We start from the raw sequence: 18,145 nt of genomic DNA, 5'->3' as shown, positions 1-18,145 counted from the left end.
GGACATAGAGAAATAGCGAGAGGGAACAGAGAGAGAGAGAGGGGACAGAAAGAGAGAGGGGACAGAGAGAGAGAGAGAGGGACAGAGAGAGAGAGCGAGGGGACAGAGAGAGAGATAGAGGGGGACAGAGAGACAGGAGAGAGAGGAGACAGAGAGAGAGAGCGAGGGGACAGAGAGAGAGAGAGGGACAGAGAGAGAGAGAGCGAGAGAGAGAGGGAGGAAGGGGACAGAGAGAGATAGTGAGAGGGGACAGAGAGAGAGAGAGAGAGAGAGAGGGGCAGAGAGAGATTGACGGGACAGAGAGAGAGAGAGTGAGGGGACAGAGAGAGAGTGAGGGGACAGAGAGAGAGAGAGGGGACAGAGAGGGAGAGAGAGAGAGGGAGCGAGGGGACAGAGGAGAGAGAGAGAGAGAGAGGGAACAGAGAGAGAAGGGACCGAGAGAGAGAGCGAGGGGACAGAGATAGAGAGAGTGAGGGGACAGATAGAGAGAGAGAGGGGACAGAGAGGGATAGAGAGAGGGGACAGAGAAAGAGAGAGAGAGAGAGAGAGAGGGGACAGAGAGAGAGGGAGCGAGGGGACAGGAGAGGGATAGAGAGAGAGAGGGAGCGAGGGGACAGAGAGAGAGAGTGAGAGAGAGATAGGGGACAGATAGAGGGAGTGAGGGGACAGAGAGAGAGAGAGGGGACAGAGAAAGAGAGAGTGAGGGGACAGAGAGAGAGAGAGAGAGCGAGAGAGATAGAGAGAGAGAGAGAGAGAGAGAGAGAGAGAGAGAGAGAGAGAGAGAGAGAGAGAGAGAGAGAGAGAGAGAGAGAGAGAGAGAGAGAGAGAGAGAGAGAGAGAGAGAGAGAGAGAACAGAGATAACAGAGATAACAGAGATAACAGAGATAACAGAGAGATAGAGAGCGAGGGGACAGAGAGAGGGAGAGAGGGGACAGAGAGAGGGAGCGAGGGGACAGAGAGAGAGAGCGAGGGGACAGAGAGAGAGAGAGCGAGGGGACAGAGCGAGAGAGCGAGGGGACAGAGAGAGAGAGCGAGGGGACAGAGAGAGAGAGTGAGGGGACAGAGATAGAGAGAGAGCGAGGGGACAGAGAGAGAGAGAGAGCGAGGGGACAGAGAGAGAGAGTGAGGGGACAGAGATAGAGAGAGAGCGAGGGGACAGAGAGGGAGAGAGAGAGGGGGCGAGGGGACAGAGAGACAGAGAGAGAGAGACAGAGAGAGAGGTGTACGGTACAAAGCCCATATGTGACGTGCTCTCACAGAATCAGTCGGAAGTCACAATGGCAAATCTACATAGGGAAGCCTTTTTATCTCAAATGACGGATTTGTGTCAGTTTTGGGCTTTTAAAAGATTCTAATAAAACAACACCTTGGCTTTCATAATACGTATGAATTATCTCTCATTTAGACTGGGAAATATAATTTTGAAGCGTAGAAATGAGAGATGGTTCTGAAATGTATTTGTTTACAGACGATTACAGACGCTATAAATTGCCGTGATTGCCATTTTGTTTTTTTATTTCTTTTATTTCTCGGGATTATCTATCACAAAACTGAACGTAATTGGCATATATTGGAGCGCAGTTATTGTATCTACCTTCTGTGAAAGTTTAGCAACAATCCGAGTTGAAAAACCTATCAAAAAATGGCGGAGCAATGTCCATAATTAAAAGCAATGTCCACAACATGAACCAGCTTCATGTGTTTAGTAAACAGAAGCAGCTTCCTGTGTTTAGTAAACAGAAGCAGCTTCCTGTGTTTAGTAAACAGAAGCAGCTTCCTGTGTTTAGTAAACAGAACCAGCTTCCTGTGTTTAGTAAACAGAAACAGCTTCCTGTGTTTAGTAAACAGAAGCAGCTTCCTGTGTTTAATAAACAGAACCAGCTTCCTGTGTTTAGTAAACAGAAGCAGCTTCCTGTGTTTAGTAGCAAATTATTGTTGAAGCTGTTTTCCTCTCAGTGTTGGATTCTGGGATGTACTTTATAGACTTGCTGCTCCTTCCACCCTTAAAGCGGACACAGTGTCACTCTGCCCTCAGATGTACTGGTGACATCCATGACACTCACCACTGTGTCCTCGATGATAATATATCACTCTGCCATTGGGATTTGTTTATCTATAAGGCCATTATTGGAAAGACACAGTACCACCTTTTATTGCAATGATGATTGAATGATTGGAACTTTGGACTCTACTGTATCTACTGGCTCTACTGTATCTACTGTCTCTACTGTATCTAATGTGTCTACTGTATCTACTGTATCGACTGGATCTACTGTCTCTACTGTATCTAATGGATCTACTGTATCTACTGTCTCTACTGGATCCACTGTCTCTAATGGATCTACTGTATATACTGTATCTACTGTATATAATGTATCTACTGTATCTACTGTATCTACTGTATCTAACAATATATACTGTATATAATGCATTGAATGTATCTACTATATCTACTGTATCTACTGTATCTAATGTATCTACTGTATCTAACCATATCTACTGTATCTAACCATCTCTAACCATCTATATTTTATCTACTGCATATACTGTATCTAACCATCTCGACTGTATCTAACCATATGTACTATATCTACTGTATCTAACCATCTCTACTGTATCTACTATATCTAATGTATCTACTGTATCTACTGTATCTACTGTGTATATTGTATATACTGCATCTACTGTATCTAATGTATCTACTGTATATAATGCAGCTAATGTGTCTACTGTATCTACTGTATCTACTGTATCTACTGTATCTAACCATATCTAATGTATCTAACCATATCTACTATATCTAACCATATCTACTGTATCTACTGCATCTACTGTATCTACTGTATCTACTGTCTATACTGTATTGACTGTGTCTATTGTATCTACTGCATCTACTGTGTCTAACCATCTCTACTGTATCTAACAATCTCTACTGTATCGAACCATATATACTGTATCTACTGTATCTACTGTATCTACTGTATATACTGGCTATACTGTATCTACTGTGTCTATTGCATCTACTGTATCTACTGGCTCTACTGTATATACTATATCTAACCATATCTACTGTACCTACTGTATATACTGTATCTACTGTATCTAACCATCTCTACTTTATCTAATGTCTCTACTGTATCTAACCCTTTCTACTGTCCCTACTGTATCTAATGTATCTACTGTCTCTACTATATCTACTGCCTCTACTATATCTACTGTCTAACCATCTCTACTGTATCTACTGTCTCTACTGTATCTACTGTATCTAACCCTCTCTACTGTATCTACTGTATCTACTGTGTCTACTATATCTACTGTATCTAACCCTCTCTACTGTATCTACTGCCTCTACTGTCTCTACTGTATCTACTATATCTAACCATATCTACTGTGTCTACTGTATCTACTGTATCTAACCCTCTACTGCATCTACCGGCTCTACTGTATCTACTGTATCTACTGGATCTAACCCTCTCTACCATATCTACTGTATCTACTGTATTGACTGTGTCTACTGTATCTACTGTCACTACTGTATCTAACCATATCTACTATATCTACTATATTTACTGTATTTACTGTATCTACTGTGTCTACTGTATGTACTGGTTCTACTGTATCTACTGTATCTACTGTATATAACCATATATATTGTATCTACTGCATATACTGTATCTAACCATCTCTACTGTATCTACTGTATCTACTGTCTATACTGTTTCGAATGTGTCTATTGTATCTACTGTATCTACTGTGTCTACTGTCTCTACTGTATCTAACCATATCTACTGGCTCTACTGTATCTACGGTGTCTACTGTATCTACTATATCCACTGTATCTACTGTATCTACTGTATCTACTGTCTCTACTATATCTACTGTCTCTACTACATCTACTGTATCTACTGCCTCTACTGTATCTACAGAATCTACTGTATCTACTGTATCTACTGTATCTAACCACATCTAATGTATCTACTGTATCTACTGTATCTACTGCCTCTACTGTATCTACTGTGTCTACTGTATCTACTATGTCTACTGTATCTACTGTATCTAACCATATCTACTGTATCTACTGTATATACTGTATCTAACCATATCTACTGTATCTACTGACTCTACTGTATCTACTGTATCTACTGTCTCAAATGTGTCTATTGTATCTACTGTATCTACTGTATATACTGTATCTAACCATATCTACTGTATCTACTGTATATAACCATATATACTGTATATACTGTATCGACTGTATATACTGGCTATACTGTATCTAACCATCTCTACTGTATCTACTGTCTCTACTGTATCTAACCCTCTCTACTGTCTCTACTGTCTCTACTGTATCTACTGTATCTAACCATCTCTACTGTATCTAACCCTCTCTATTGTATCTACTGTATCTACTGTATCTAACCCTCTCTAACAGTAGTGTTTTAGTTCACCAGCTTCCAAATTCATAACTTGGTGCGAGATGGTTTGTTACACAGAGCAGCTGTATATCATGTCAGTGGCGTGTGTCTGAGTCCCCTGATCTGATGTCTGAGTCCCCTGATCTGAAGTCTGAGTCGCCTGATCTGAAGCTACAACACTGATCTGAAGTCTGAGTCCCCTGATCTGAAGCTACAACACTGATCTGAAGCTGCAAGGTAACACTGATCTGACTGATCTGAAGCTACAACACTGATCTGAAGCTGCAAGGTAACACTGATCTGACTGATCTGAAGCTACAACACTGATCTGAAGCTGCAACACTGATCTGAAGCTACAACACTGATCTGAAGCTGCAAGGTAACACTGATCTGACTGATCTGAAGCTACAACACTGATCTGAAGCTGCAACACTGATCTGAAGCTACAACACTGATCTGAAGCTACAACACTGATCTGAAGCTACTGATCTGAATCTACAACACTGATCTGAAGCTACTGATCTGAAGCTACAACACTGATCTGAAGCTACAACACTGATCTGAAGCTACAACACTGATCTGAAGCTACTGATCTGAAACTACAACACTGATCTGAAGCTACTGATCTGAAGCTACTGATCTGAAGCTACTGATCTGAAGCTACAACACTGATCTGAAGCTACAACACTGATCTGAAGCTACAACACTGATCTGAAGCTCCAACACTGATCTGAAGCTACAACACTGATCTGAAGCTACTGATCTGAAGCTACAACACTGATCTGAAGCTACAACACTGATGATGATGATGATGATGATGATGATGATGATGATGATGATGATGATGCTGATGCTGATGATGATGATGATGATGATGATGATGATGATGATGATGATGATGATGATGAAGGTAACCTCTTGGACTGATCTTCTGCATAAACTGAAAATAAATATATTCTCTGCTGACCTATGGACAGTTTATGCCTCCCTGGTACATCTGTAACCGTTTTAACCTGTTTTTATCTGTGTTGCTTATAATGTTTGCTTATATTTGTATTGTTTTTATTGCTAACATTCTTACCTTTATCTGTGTATTAACTATTTATTGTAACTGCCATGTAACTTGTAGATAACGAGGGCAACTTCACCCGAGGTTAGAACTGAACAAACAGAATGACCTCTATTTTATCTGCTGGGTGATCTCTGAGCAATTGCTGGGACTGGGAGAGGTGTGGGTGGGTGTGCGTGTGTGTGGTGTGTGTGTGTGTGTGTGTGTGTGTGTGTGTGTGTGTGTGTGTGTGTGTGTGTGTGTGTGTGTGTGTGTGTGTGTGTGTGTGTGTGTACTTGGATTGCTATACTACAGGGGACACTAACCTGTTTACACACAATGGGTACCAAAAACATTATGGGGACAAATGTGGGTGTCCCCATAACACAAATTAGGTTATATTTCGTATGGCTTATCGCGTCCCGCTCAAGCCTATTGAGATACCCCTTATCTCCTGTACCTACTGTACTCCACCACGAAACAACTTGTACACCCACACCTGACCGGGTCCCGCCTCTATGGAGGCGTAGCCTATAATACCAAGGCCCTGGTCACCAAACACCCTTCCTCTATTTTCGTTCCATCATATTGGATGCTGTGCACCGTATATAACTAGTAGTATGAAAAGATTAGAGAAAGTTCGTAATGTTGAAAGCTTACCGGAGGTTTGCTTTTCCCTAGCATCTTCGGAGCATGTTTCAGCAACACATTGGGCCTGTGCTGATGTTTACTCGGCTGACGGCGGCAGACCGAGGGGCAGCGTACAAGGTTTGGCTATCAAGTCAGCTTGTACAAAGGTAAGGCCTGTGTCATTAGGCATCAATGTCAGTATTGGTAATGCTGTGGAGTATGTTTCGGCGCCAGGGCCGGCGCGGCTTGGTGATCGTTCCACTGCAGTGGACGTTTTCCTGGCAATCCTGGAGCACGCTGCTAACGTTAATGCTACTACTGCTACTTCTGCTAATGCTAACGTTGACGCTGAAATGGGTCGTTGTTCTAATAATCCCCGCCGCGGGATACCGCTTTTCCCTCATCTTACCAGCTTCATTGATGAAGGTCAGTCGGTGGTTGATGTGGGGGGTTTCGCTGAGTCCTATTTACCTTTTTTACAGGTGAACAGGCTAACAACAGGGTGCAGGCCGGGTGTACCGTGGCTACGTAGCCAGGTAGCTTTGTTCCTGTGCCCCGGCGGGGATGAACGACGTCCCGCCCGGCCGATGCTTGATAGCGAATCGGCTCGGAGGGTGGCAGTATGGACGGATGAGTTGTATACTGCTACAGGATGGTATTTGGCGGCGGCCAGTGTTATGGCTCAGCTGGCTAGTTTCCTATCCACATTGGCGTCGGGTAGTAGGACTTTGGGTCCAGCCGACATTGTAAACATGTTCATGTTTGTGGTGTTATGGAGATCTTGACTCAGTCGCAAGCTATAACTGCGGGGAGGATTAGGATGCTATCAACGTTGGTTCTTAGGCATGTTTGGTTGGAGCAATCTCCTCTTGGGGAAGAGGATATGTTTTCTCTCCTCACGACTCCTTTTTCCACAGATAGTCTTTTTGGGCATTCTGTGGAGGCGTAGGCGGTTGTTGATCTGGGTCCTACACCGCCTCACGCTGTGCAGCCAGAGGTGGGAGCACGGTCTCGACTGTGGCGAGATCCTCGACAGGCGGCCATGTTTCCCCCGCCAGTGGTGCCCTGGGTGGAGAGTCAACAGGGTACCACAAGGCCGACAGCCTTGGCGGCCGAGGGATCGGCCATTGTGGGTGAATTCGAGTTTGGTAAAACAAGCCGTCGTCACTTTGCCGCGAGCAGCCCGCTCCCCGTTCAATCCTCTCTCTGTTACCCACGGAAGCGGGGCTCTGATCGTTCTCCTTTGGCTGTGGGCCGCAAACCTTCCTTGAAGCGTATGCGGCCCCATTCTTCACTTCTCATGCGGACAGGGGCTGACACCCAGTTGATGGCTGAGCCTGGGTCTGTCCGTGAGAATGTTCCATCGCGTGGTTCCTGCACCATACGTTGTGTGTTGGATGAGCCTGGTGTTACAGCTGCCACTAGCTACAGTGGTCAGCAGGGGGACTCAAGGCCTCATCTGTTGAATGCACAGCAAGGGTTACCCCGGCTTCGCCTTCGCCAGGCGGGGTATCGCGTTGATGCCTCCCACTCCTGTCACAGCGGCAGTGGTCTGCAAAGGAGAGGCGAGCGTGATTTGGGTGGTAGCAATATCACTGCAGGGCTTCGGCGTGTAGGAGCCCATGGGGTCCTCATGCCTTGCGTGTCTAGCTGCGGAACAACTCCTCAGCATGCGCTAGAGGGGTGTTCAGGGGGGGGTGTGTGTCAACCAGTTTGATAACAGCTTCTCCCGTATCAAACCGGCCCTTTCTGTCGGGGTCCCCCCTTGGGTGCTTTGCACAGCGGGAGGGACCGGGCCAACTATCTACTGTTCCTGGCGGGCCAGCGTCAGTTGACGGCGGGTGCGCTGTGGGATTATTTTCACATATGGCAACGGGAATGCCATCTTGTGGGGTGGATTGCGAGAACGTTGAGGCAGGGGCTTGTGTTGCAGTTCGCACAACCCCACCCTCCGTTCTCAGGTTTGGTGCTGACCCTATTGTCAGGGTCAGACGCAGTGACAGCCTTGGCCGACGAGATCCAATCTCTGTTGGCAAAGCAGGCCGTCGTTGTGGTTCCGAGAGAGGACGCAATGTCAGGCGTATACTCCCGTTATTTTCTGATACCCAAGAAAACAGGGGGGGTCAGACCTATACTGGATCTGTCCGCGTTCAATCGGTTGATGGTAGCGAGACCGTTCAGAATGTTGACCGTCAAACTCCTTCTGCTTGCTGTCAGAAGGGGAGACTGGTTCACCTCCATAGACCTGAAGGATGCGTATTTTCACATCCCCATTTACCCTCCTCACAGGAAGTTCCTACGGTTCCTGTTTCAGGGCGTAGCGTACGAGTACCAGAGGATGCCGTTCGGTTATTCTCTGGCTCCCCGCACATTCACCAAGTGCGTGGCGACTGCGCTGGAGCCCTTACGTCGTCGGGGGTTACGAGTTCTATTCTATCTCGATGACATTCTACTCCTCATTCTACTCCTCGTTCGGAGGAGGTTGCCAGGTCTCATACCAGGCTGGTGGTGGAATTCCTCACCAGCCTGGGTTTTGCTGTGAATTGGAAGAAGAGTACCCCTCTTCCCAGTCAACAGGTGGAGTACTCGGAGCAGCGCCGGGTGGTTCTCCGTCACGCGCTCTGGGGTTTCCGTCTGGGAGGGACGGTCACGGCGCTGCAAGTGATGCGTCTGCTAGGCATTATGGCATCTGCTCACGCGGTGGTTCCTCTTGGCCTCCTCTTCATGAGGAGGATACAGAGGTGGTTTCTCTCTATGAGAATAGATCCGGTGAGGGACAAAGGGAAACGGTTGACGGTTCCTTTGTCGATATGGGGAGATCTCGCCCACTGGAGGAGGCTGGGTATCCTCACCATTGGGGTCCCCATAGGCAGCAGGAGCTCACACGTCACGGTCTTCACCGACGCCTCTCTCACGGGTTGGGGAGGGACGTGTCGGACCCACGCAGTGGGGGGCAGCTGGACGGGGGTTCATGCTGGCCCAGCTACCCCGCATATCAATGTGTTGGAGTTGAAGGCGGTCCTCCTGGTCCTCAAACGGTTCGACCACCTGGTGGTAGGCGAACACGTTTTGGTCAGGACAGACAGTATGACGGCAGCGGCGTATATCAACAGGCAGGGTGGGACTCGTTCCATCCGCCTGCTCCGGGCGGCGGTCGAACTTTGGCTATGGGCATCCCGTAGGCTGCGCAGTCTGAGGGCGCTCCACATTCCTGGTACAGAGAATATGGGGGTGGATATGATGTCTCGGGGCGGTCCTCATTACGACAAGTGGGAACTCCGCCCCGACATAGTCAGACAGATCTGGGATCGGTTCGGGGAGGCCTCGGTAGATCTGTTTGCGTGCCGATGCTCTCACAAGTGCCCCTTGTGGTTCTCGCTCAGTCGAGCAGATCATCCCCCCTTGGGGGTGGATGCCTTCTCGACCTTTCCATGGCCACTCCCGGTCTTCTGTACGCCTTTCCTCCTGTACAGCTGTTGAGTCAGCTGTTGGAGCGGATACGGAGCAAGCGCAGGACGGTGATCCTGGTCGCGCCGGACCGGGGCAAGTCAGTGTGGTTCCCGGTCTTGATCCATCTTCTGGTCGCTCCTCCTTGGGTCATTCCTTGGTCGGCGACGGCCCTCTCACAGCACGACGGGTCACTGTTCCAGTTTCCGATGTTGGGCCAACGGCTGTTGGTGTGGCTGGTGGGAGGGTGAGTCTGGAGAGAATGGACCCTTCGGTGGTTGAGACCATCCGGAGTGCACATGCTCCCTCCACTGTCGCGCTTTACGTGGGCAGATGGCGTGCGTTCCAAGAGTGGTGTAAGGCGGGGGGCTGGGACCCAGTCTCCTGCCCCCTGGATGCTGTCCTGAGTTATCTCCAGTCTCTTCTTGGTAGACTGTCGGCTTCGACGGTGAGGGTATATGCGGCGGCTATATCCTCCTATCATGAGGGAATTGAGGGGACTGTTTTGTTCAGCCACCCTCTTGTGAAGCGTTTCCTGCTTGGCGCTCAACACGTTAAGCCGGTGCAACGCTCCTTGGCTCCGACTTGGGATCTTCAATTAGTCCTCGGTCGGTTGTCCTTGGCCCCGTTTGAGCCGCTCGAGCAGGCGCCGTTGGAACGGCTGTCTTTCAAGACCGCGTTCCTGCTGGCTGTCACTTCCGCTAAACGCGTGGGTGAGCTCTGTGCTCTCTCGGTACGTCCAGAGTGCCTGTTTTTTCGGGCCGATTGCGGTGCCACTCTGCGACCTAATCCTGCTTTCATGCCTAAGAATATCCGGAGTTCCTTCCGCTCCCGGGATATTGTGGTTCAGGCGTTTCGTCCTCCTCCTCACACTAGTGAGTTAGATGCGGGCCTTCACCTGTCATGTCCGGTCCGTGCTTTGGGGATTTACCTCAGCCGTACTCAGGACCTCAGGGTTACCGATCAGCTTTTTGTCTGTTACGGTGGTTCTCGGGCCGGTAAGGCACTGTCGAACAGCGCCTGTCCCATTGGTTGTGCGAGGGCATTGCCATCTGCTACACATTGGCTGGGCAGGATCCCCCTGGGGGCATCTGGGCGCACTCCACTCGTGGGGTGGCTGCCTCTGCCGCTCTCCTGGGAGGGGCCTCGGTGGAGGACATCTGTGCTGCAGCTTCATGGTCCTCCCCGGGCCCCTTTGTAAGGTTTTACCTCATGGACATGACCGTGGGTTCTGTCTCCCAGGCGGTTCTGGGGTCTGTGGCCTTTCCTGCTTCCCGTCCTTTGGTAGGGTAGCAGGAGTGTGTGGGTATGGGCCACAGTGTGTTAGGTCACACGTGGTTCCGCCTGTGCTGTGTGTTCAAGGGGTTCTAGTTCCCTCTTGTTCGCACTCAGGTGGAGTTGACTGCACCCCCCCTTCATTAGGAAGGATGGGGTGACAGGGCTCCCCGAACCCCTTGATGTGGGCTTACGGGTCCTCAGGGGGTACATCTGTCGGGTCTCGCGTCCGCTCTAACCCATATCTCAATAGGCTTGAGCGGGACGCGATAAGCCATACGAAATATAACGATAGGTTATGTATATAACCTAGTTATATGAGTATTGGCTGAGCGTCCCGGCCCGCTCTTAAGCGGCCCTGAGTTCCCTTTTGAGGGATCTTTTACTGGAACGGGATTTTGGCAAGGAAGGGTGTTTGGTGACCAGGGCCTTGGTCTTATAGGCTACGCCTCCATAGAGGCGGGACCCGGTCAGGTGTGGGTGTACAAGTTGTTTCGTGGTGGAGTACAGTAGGTACAGGAGATAAGGGGTATCTCAATAGGCTTGAGCGGGACGCTCAGCCAATACTCTTATAACTAGGTTATATACATAACCTATCGTTATGGTTATGGTTATGGTTAGGGTTAGGTTATAATTAGGTTATGGTTATCATTAGGTTATGGTTATGATTAGGTTATGGTTATTATTAGGTTATGGTTATCATTAGGTTATGGTTATCATTAGGTTAGGTTATGGTTATCATTAGGTTATGGTTATCATTAGGTTATGGTTATCATTAGGTTATGGTTATGATTAGGTTATGGTTAGGTTAGGGTTAGGGTATGGTTATCAGTAGGTTATGGTTAGGGTTATAATTAGGTTATGGTTATGATTAAGTTATGGTTAGGGTTAAGGTTAGTTAATATGTCCCCATATTTCACATAAACAAACGATGTGTGTGTGTGAGAGAGAGAGAGAGAGAGAGAGAGAGAGAGGAGAGAGAGAGAGAGAGAGAGAGAGAGAGAGAGAGAGAGAGAGAGAGAGAGAGAGAGAGAGAGAGAGAGAGAGAGAGAGAGAGAGAGAGAGGAGGAAAGGATGCTTCTTCTGTCACAAAATCAAACATCAAACCTCTGTAAATATTTAATAGTATAAAAAAAACGGTAAATATCACATGTTGGCTTTGTTCCAAGCGCGAGATCTAGGATAGGGGGGGGGTTGTGAACTGATTCACGCACTAAAATCACAATACAGTCTCGAATTTAGAATAATGACAAAGTCAGAGAAAAGTGTGCATAAAGTGGTAGCAGCTTATGCGAGTGTGTCGGCTAAATAAGAGGGGTGTGTGTAGTATGTACCTGTGTGTGTGCGTGTGCGTGTGTGTGTGTGTGTGTGTGTGTGTGTGTGTGTGTGTGTGTGTGTGTGCGCGTGTGTGTGTGTGTGTGTGTGTGTGTGTGTGTGTGTGTGTGTGTACCAGCTAAACAGCTATAGCATGATGTGTAAAGAGGTGAGTGCAAGGAAAGAAGATCGCCTTACCTTAAGTCCAGTTGCGACCAACACTCTCCCCCCTCTGTCCGGTATACATTCACAGCGTGTAGAATAGACGGTGGATAAAAGAGGCGCACCAGAGATCAGTGAACATGTTGTAACGGCGGCAGCCCGGTGTCCTTCCTGGTGAATCCCTCCGGACTGGTGCCGCGCTGGGAGACAGAAACAGTTCGATACACCTGCGTCTCCGATATGAACAGAGGAGGAGGCGAATCCTGAGGTAGAGGAAGCAAAGCGGGTCCCTCTCCCTGCTGTCCCAACGCCCAAGGAGGTTCCACTATCTCTCTCTCTCTCTCTCTCTCTCTCTCTCTCTCTCTCTCTCTCTCTCTCTCTCTCTCTCTCTCTCTCTCTCTCTCTCTCTCTCTCTCTCTCTCTCTCTCTCTCTCTCTCTCTCTAGGGATAGGGGGGCGGGCGTCCTTGAAGCAGCGATTGATTGATTGAACACTTTTATTTAACAGAGTGCAGAATGGGTACAATATACAGTACGGCTCAATACAATCAGGGATGCAGTCGTGCACACACGCAGTTACACGCCGTTGTAGTAGATCACTGAGGCAGAAGTGCGTGCGGATGTGCACGCACACGTGCGCACAAAAATGCCGGCCGGCACTTATCACCTAGACTTTGCATAATAATAGGATACCGATAGCATAACAACGAGAAAGCCAAACCAAAATACAAGCCCTGTACCAATTGGTGGGGGGTTGCTTGATCTGTGGTCCCGACTGGAAGGATGAGACATTAAGTTGTGCTTCAGTCTCTGAAGGAAACTGTCGTTCTGTAAACTAACTTTAAGTTACATTGTTAATTTAGTTTGTATTTACTTTTCTAGTTTAAGTTAATTCAATTAAAGAAATTGTAACTACAATCCATTTAAAACATTTATGCATAATAATCATCTGTTCTGTGCGCAACCGAGGGAACATGTATGCGCGTGTGGGGTTTGGGCAGTTCCCATATTACGACTGCACCACTGCACACAATTGTTAAGGGGATGCAGACCAGAGAAAGAATTTAGTCTTGTTTACATCAGGGTCCCCCAAATCTAAACTATTTGACCCATAAGGGGAACTATTGGACGGACGCGTCTATTCGAATACCAACCGGTTCATGCTTCCGCGTTCGCGTTTTGCGAATCTTATTGGCCACTGCCGTTTCAGGTGCGATCTGATTGGCCACTGACGTTTCTGGTCATGTGACATGTGCGCCCAATCGCGTGACGCGCCCATTTCCGCCTCGACCAGCAGCAAACTACCTAACGCCTATCACTGGTTAAGCTTAGGCGACTCTTTCGAAGTTGGTTAAGGTTAGAGTTTGGAATCAGGGCTGGCGTTCTATCGCCCTGCTCTAAGACAAACACTAACCTTAACCAACTTCGAAAGAGTGCCTAAGCTTAACCGGCGAAATAACTTGCCGTCACGATTGGTGCGACCAGGAACATCAGTGGCCAATCAGAGCACAAAACGCGAACGCGGAAGCATGAACCGGTTGGTATTCGAATAGACGCGTCCGGCGTATGGCTCTGGCCATAATGCCCCCACACTATAATTGCAACACACACACATGCACACACACACACACACACACACACACACACACACACACACACACACACACACACACACACACACACACACACACACACACACACACACACACACACAGCTTCCTTGAAATCGCTATCGTTTTCAAAACGGTGTGTTTTTGCCGGTGCATTTAATTTATGAAGGGGATTGGTTTTGACGCTGCAAGCAACATGGTGGTCACTAGAGGGAGTCACAGTAATGGGGGGGGGGGCACGAGGCACTCCATTAAACGCTCATTTGTGAACTAGGAACTGGGTTTCGGCTATAGGGGAGCCTGGGGATGATTGTAACACATTCCACTTTTTGCACAACTAGACAACTCTGTAACGTCTGGGCTTCTCTCCCTATTCAGGATTGGAGGCCCAGCCGCCATCTTGGAATTCTCTCTCTCTGTCTCTGTATTATCTGATTGTCGTCACGTGCTGTCTCAGCAATTACCTTGATTGTTGTCACCTGCCTGTAATTATGTCACTGGTGCTGATTGGGTCTGCTGGCTGTACTGAGGCCTTTATAGTAATACTTTGCCCCTATCTCCCTGTCGGTTCTTCAGCAGTGTTACTGGGAACAGTCGTCCACGGGCAGAAGTCGGATATCTCGCCTGTTATCATGCTTTAAAGTTATCCTTGCTTTAGGTCGAGTAGTCGGATCTCTCACCGCCCTATTCTCTTTTGTTGTTTAGTTCTCTTCTAAGTATCCTTCCTTATTGCTACTTCCTGCTTTACCTGGTAAAGTATATCGCTCAAAGTGTTTCTGATAATAAAAATAACACATATTCGGTTAAGGCTCAGCACCATGCTAACCGCAAGCGGCGGCCGGCTCCTGTTTTCCGTCCTGGGCAGCGGGTTGGGCTTTCCACCCGTGATCTCCCTCTCCGGGTGGAATCCAGGAAGCTAGCTCCCCGCTTCATAGGACCATTTAGAGTGGTTCGTCGGGTGAACCCTATGGCTTACAGGCTGCGGCTCCCGGCCTCTATGAGGGTCCACCAGACGTTTCATGTGTCCCTGTTGAAGCCATTCCTCTCATCGCCCTTGTCCCTGCCACTTCCCGCGGTTCCTCCATCGCGCATCCTTGACGGTCAAATGGTCTACACGTTGCGGAGGATCTTGGGTTGTAGGCGGAGGGGTAGGGGGTTCCAGTTTTTGGTGGATTGGGAGGGGTACGGGGTAGAAGAGCATTCCTGGGTGCCTCAAAGGGATATCATTGATCGCAGCCTTATCGACGATTATCGCCGGCTGCATCCCGAGGCACCCAGATGAACATCAGGTGCCGATCGGCGGGGGGAGGTACTGTAACGTCTGGGCTTCTCTCCCTATTCAGGATTTGGGGCCAAGCTGCCATCTTGGAATTCTCTCTCTCTGTTTATATTATCTGATTGTCGTCACGTGCTGTCTCAGTAATTACCTTGATTGTTGTCACCTGCCTGTAATTATGTCACTGGTGCTGATTGGGTCTGCTGGCTGTACTGAGGCCTTTATAGTAATACTTTTCCCCTCTCTCCCTGTCGGTTCTTCAGCAGTGTTCTGCCGTCCACGGGCAGAAGTCGGATATCTCGCCTGTTATCATGCTTTAAAGTTATCCATCCTTGCTTTAGGTCGAGTAGTCGGATCTCTCAACGCCCTATTCTCTTTTGTTGTTTAGTTCTCTTCTAAGTATCCTTCCTTATTGCTACTTCCTGCTTTACCTGGTAAAGTATTGTTATCGCTCAAAGTGTTTCTGATAATAAAAATAACACATATTCGAGAAGAAGCATTTCAGTCATGAGTAAAGTAAAGCACATCCTGGATAGAAAATCACTCTACATTCTCTACTGTTCACTAGTTTTACCATATTTAAATTACTGTGCTGAAGTCTGGGGAAACAATTATAAGTCTACACTACAACCACTTTTTATACTCCAAAAAAGGGCCATAAGGATAGTTCACATTGCAGGTTATCGTGATCACACTAACATATTGTTTCTGGAGTCAAAGACATTGAAGTTAAATGATCTTGTGGAATTTAAAACGGCACAATTAATGTATAAAGCAAAAAGTCATGCACTTCCAAGAAACATTCAAGAATTGTTCTTTGATAGGGAGGGGGGTTATAATCTGAGGGGAGAACACAATTTAAAGGTGCTAAACGTACGCACTACCATGAGAAAACACTGCATCTCAATATGTGGAGTGAAACTGTGGAACAGTCTAAATGTGGTGCTAAAGCAATGTCCAAACATGAGACAATTCAAACTGATGTATAAGGAAATTATGTTCACAAGGATGAAGAAGGGACTTGATATTCACGGGTGTTTACATTTTTATTTTGTTTTCTATTTTATTTTATTTTATACATATATAGTTTTTGTTTTTTGTTTTGCATATATATATGTATATTTTTTTTTCTTTTCTTTTTTATGTTTAAAATAGTACACTCATTTGAGTAGTGGAAAAGGGGTATGATTAAATAAGTGTATACTTCTTCCTACTCATTTTCGAACATGCAGATTGAGTTGTTTTTTCTTTTTTGTTATTGTTTGTTGTATTCATTGCATGTTCGAAATAAAGACTTCAAATCAAATCAAATCAAATCAAAGCAGCACCCTCTCCGTCTCCATTCTTCCATGCCATACTTGAACTCAACATTCTTACCTGGATTCCTAACACAACTCTTTGTCGCACTTATCTGTTTTTTAACCTGATTCTTACGTCTGTCTTACGTCAAATTCTGGGTGCATTTATATTGTCTATAATTTCTTTGTAAAGACAAGGGCCCTCATTTATCAACAATTCTTAGAAAGTGTTCTATTTTCGTACGTAAGCTCAGAATTTAGAATGTGAGTATGCACAGAAATATTGGAATTTATCAACCATGCGTACACGGGTCCTATGCACACTCCGTGTTGATAAATACCTCTTTGTTCTACCGTCAATGCTCGTGCATGATTATCCATATATGGTAATGAAACACCTCCCATGGGATGTGAAATAATAAGACTGACCCGAGCGAACTCTGAGAAACTCCACAAGAGATTGTTCACACAAAAAGACAAAATGGTTAAAGGTAGAAAGGCGGCAGAGAAAATAACTACGGCAACTTCAACGGCGCAGGACGTAACAAAACGAGGAAGACACTTCCTAACCGTCGCTGGTTCTGAGCCGACGGCGACAAGCTCCGAGGAGGAGAAGGAAGAGGACAATTTACCGGGATCATCGATTACGGTCCCCGAAAGAGAGTTAATAGAGACCAACATAAAAGAAGGTACAGAATCAAGCTCCGTGAAAGCGAGAGCAGCCAGATTTATGGATTCCAACGTCACTGCATCTATCTACCATATGCCGCCAACTGAAGAAAGCAGAAATCCACCCGATTTCAACACACTGACTAACCTGATGGTAGAACAGTCTAACCTGATGAAAGAACAGATGGTAGAACAGTCTAACCTGCAGATTACACACATCAAGGCGCTCGAGGCAAACGGCGATGCTAAATTCGATCGCATCGAGGCTAAATTCGATCGCATCGATGAGAAATTAGAAGAAGTCAAGAAAGCGATCGATGCACAGTCAAAGCGAATCACGACAGTGGAGATTTCGGTGACAGAAAACACAAAAGCAGTCAAGGCGAACGAAGGTGGCATGACAGAGATGGGAGAAGAGATGGAAAGAGTGAAAGAGGAATATCGGAGGGAAATACAAGGGCTTAAAAACGAAGCGATGGAGAGGCAACTAGAAACCCAACGTTACCACAGGCGGAATAACATCCGCATTGTGGGGCTTGATGAAGCAGTGAACTGCGAAGACATCAACTTTCCAAAAGAGTTATCAACGATTTTGGATAACACCGATCCAAACAAAGTGCCAGAAGTGGAACAAGTTTACAGAATCGGTTCCCAGGGGCAAAGTATCAACGGGCCGAGAGTCATCATTGTCACTCTGCGGAAAACTACAACAAGGGATGACATCATCAAATATGCTCGCAACCAACGTGGGAAGCTGAAGTATGGTGATAAACCAATATTTATCTACGAAGATTTGAGCAAAGAGGCCATCATCCGACGTCTACCATACAAAGATGTGATGCAAAAGCTGTACAAAGCCGGCTACAAGCCAAGGCTAGCATATCCGGCGCTGTTATCATTCTTGGGCAATAACGGACGCAGGTCAGGTCCATATACACCTTTTGAAGCTGAGGATTTCCTGAATCAAAATGTAGCAAATAACCCAAAGCATGACGAAAATGC

The sequence above is a fragment of the Notolepis coatsorum genome (assembly GCF_963971535.1).
Source record: "Notolepis coatsorum genome assembly, chromosome: 4".
NCBI lineage: Eukaryota > Metazoa > Chordata > Actinopteri > Aulopiformes > Paralepididae > Notolepis > Notolepis coatsorum.
Note: the sequence above shows the minus strand (reverse complement) of the source record.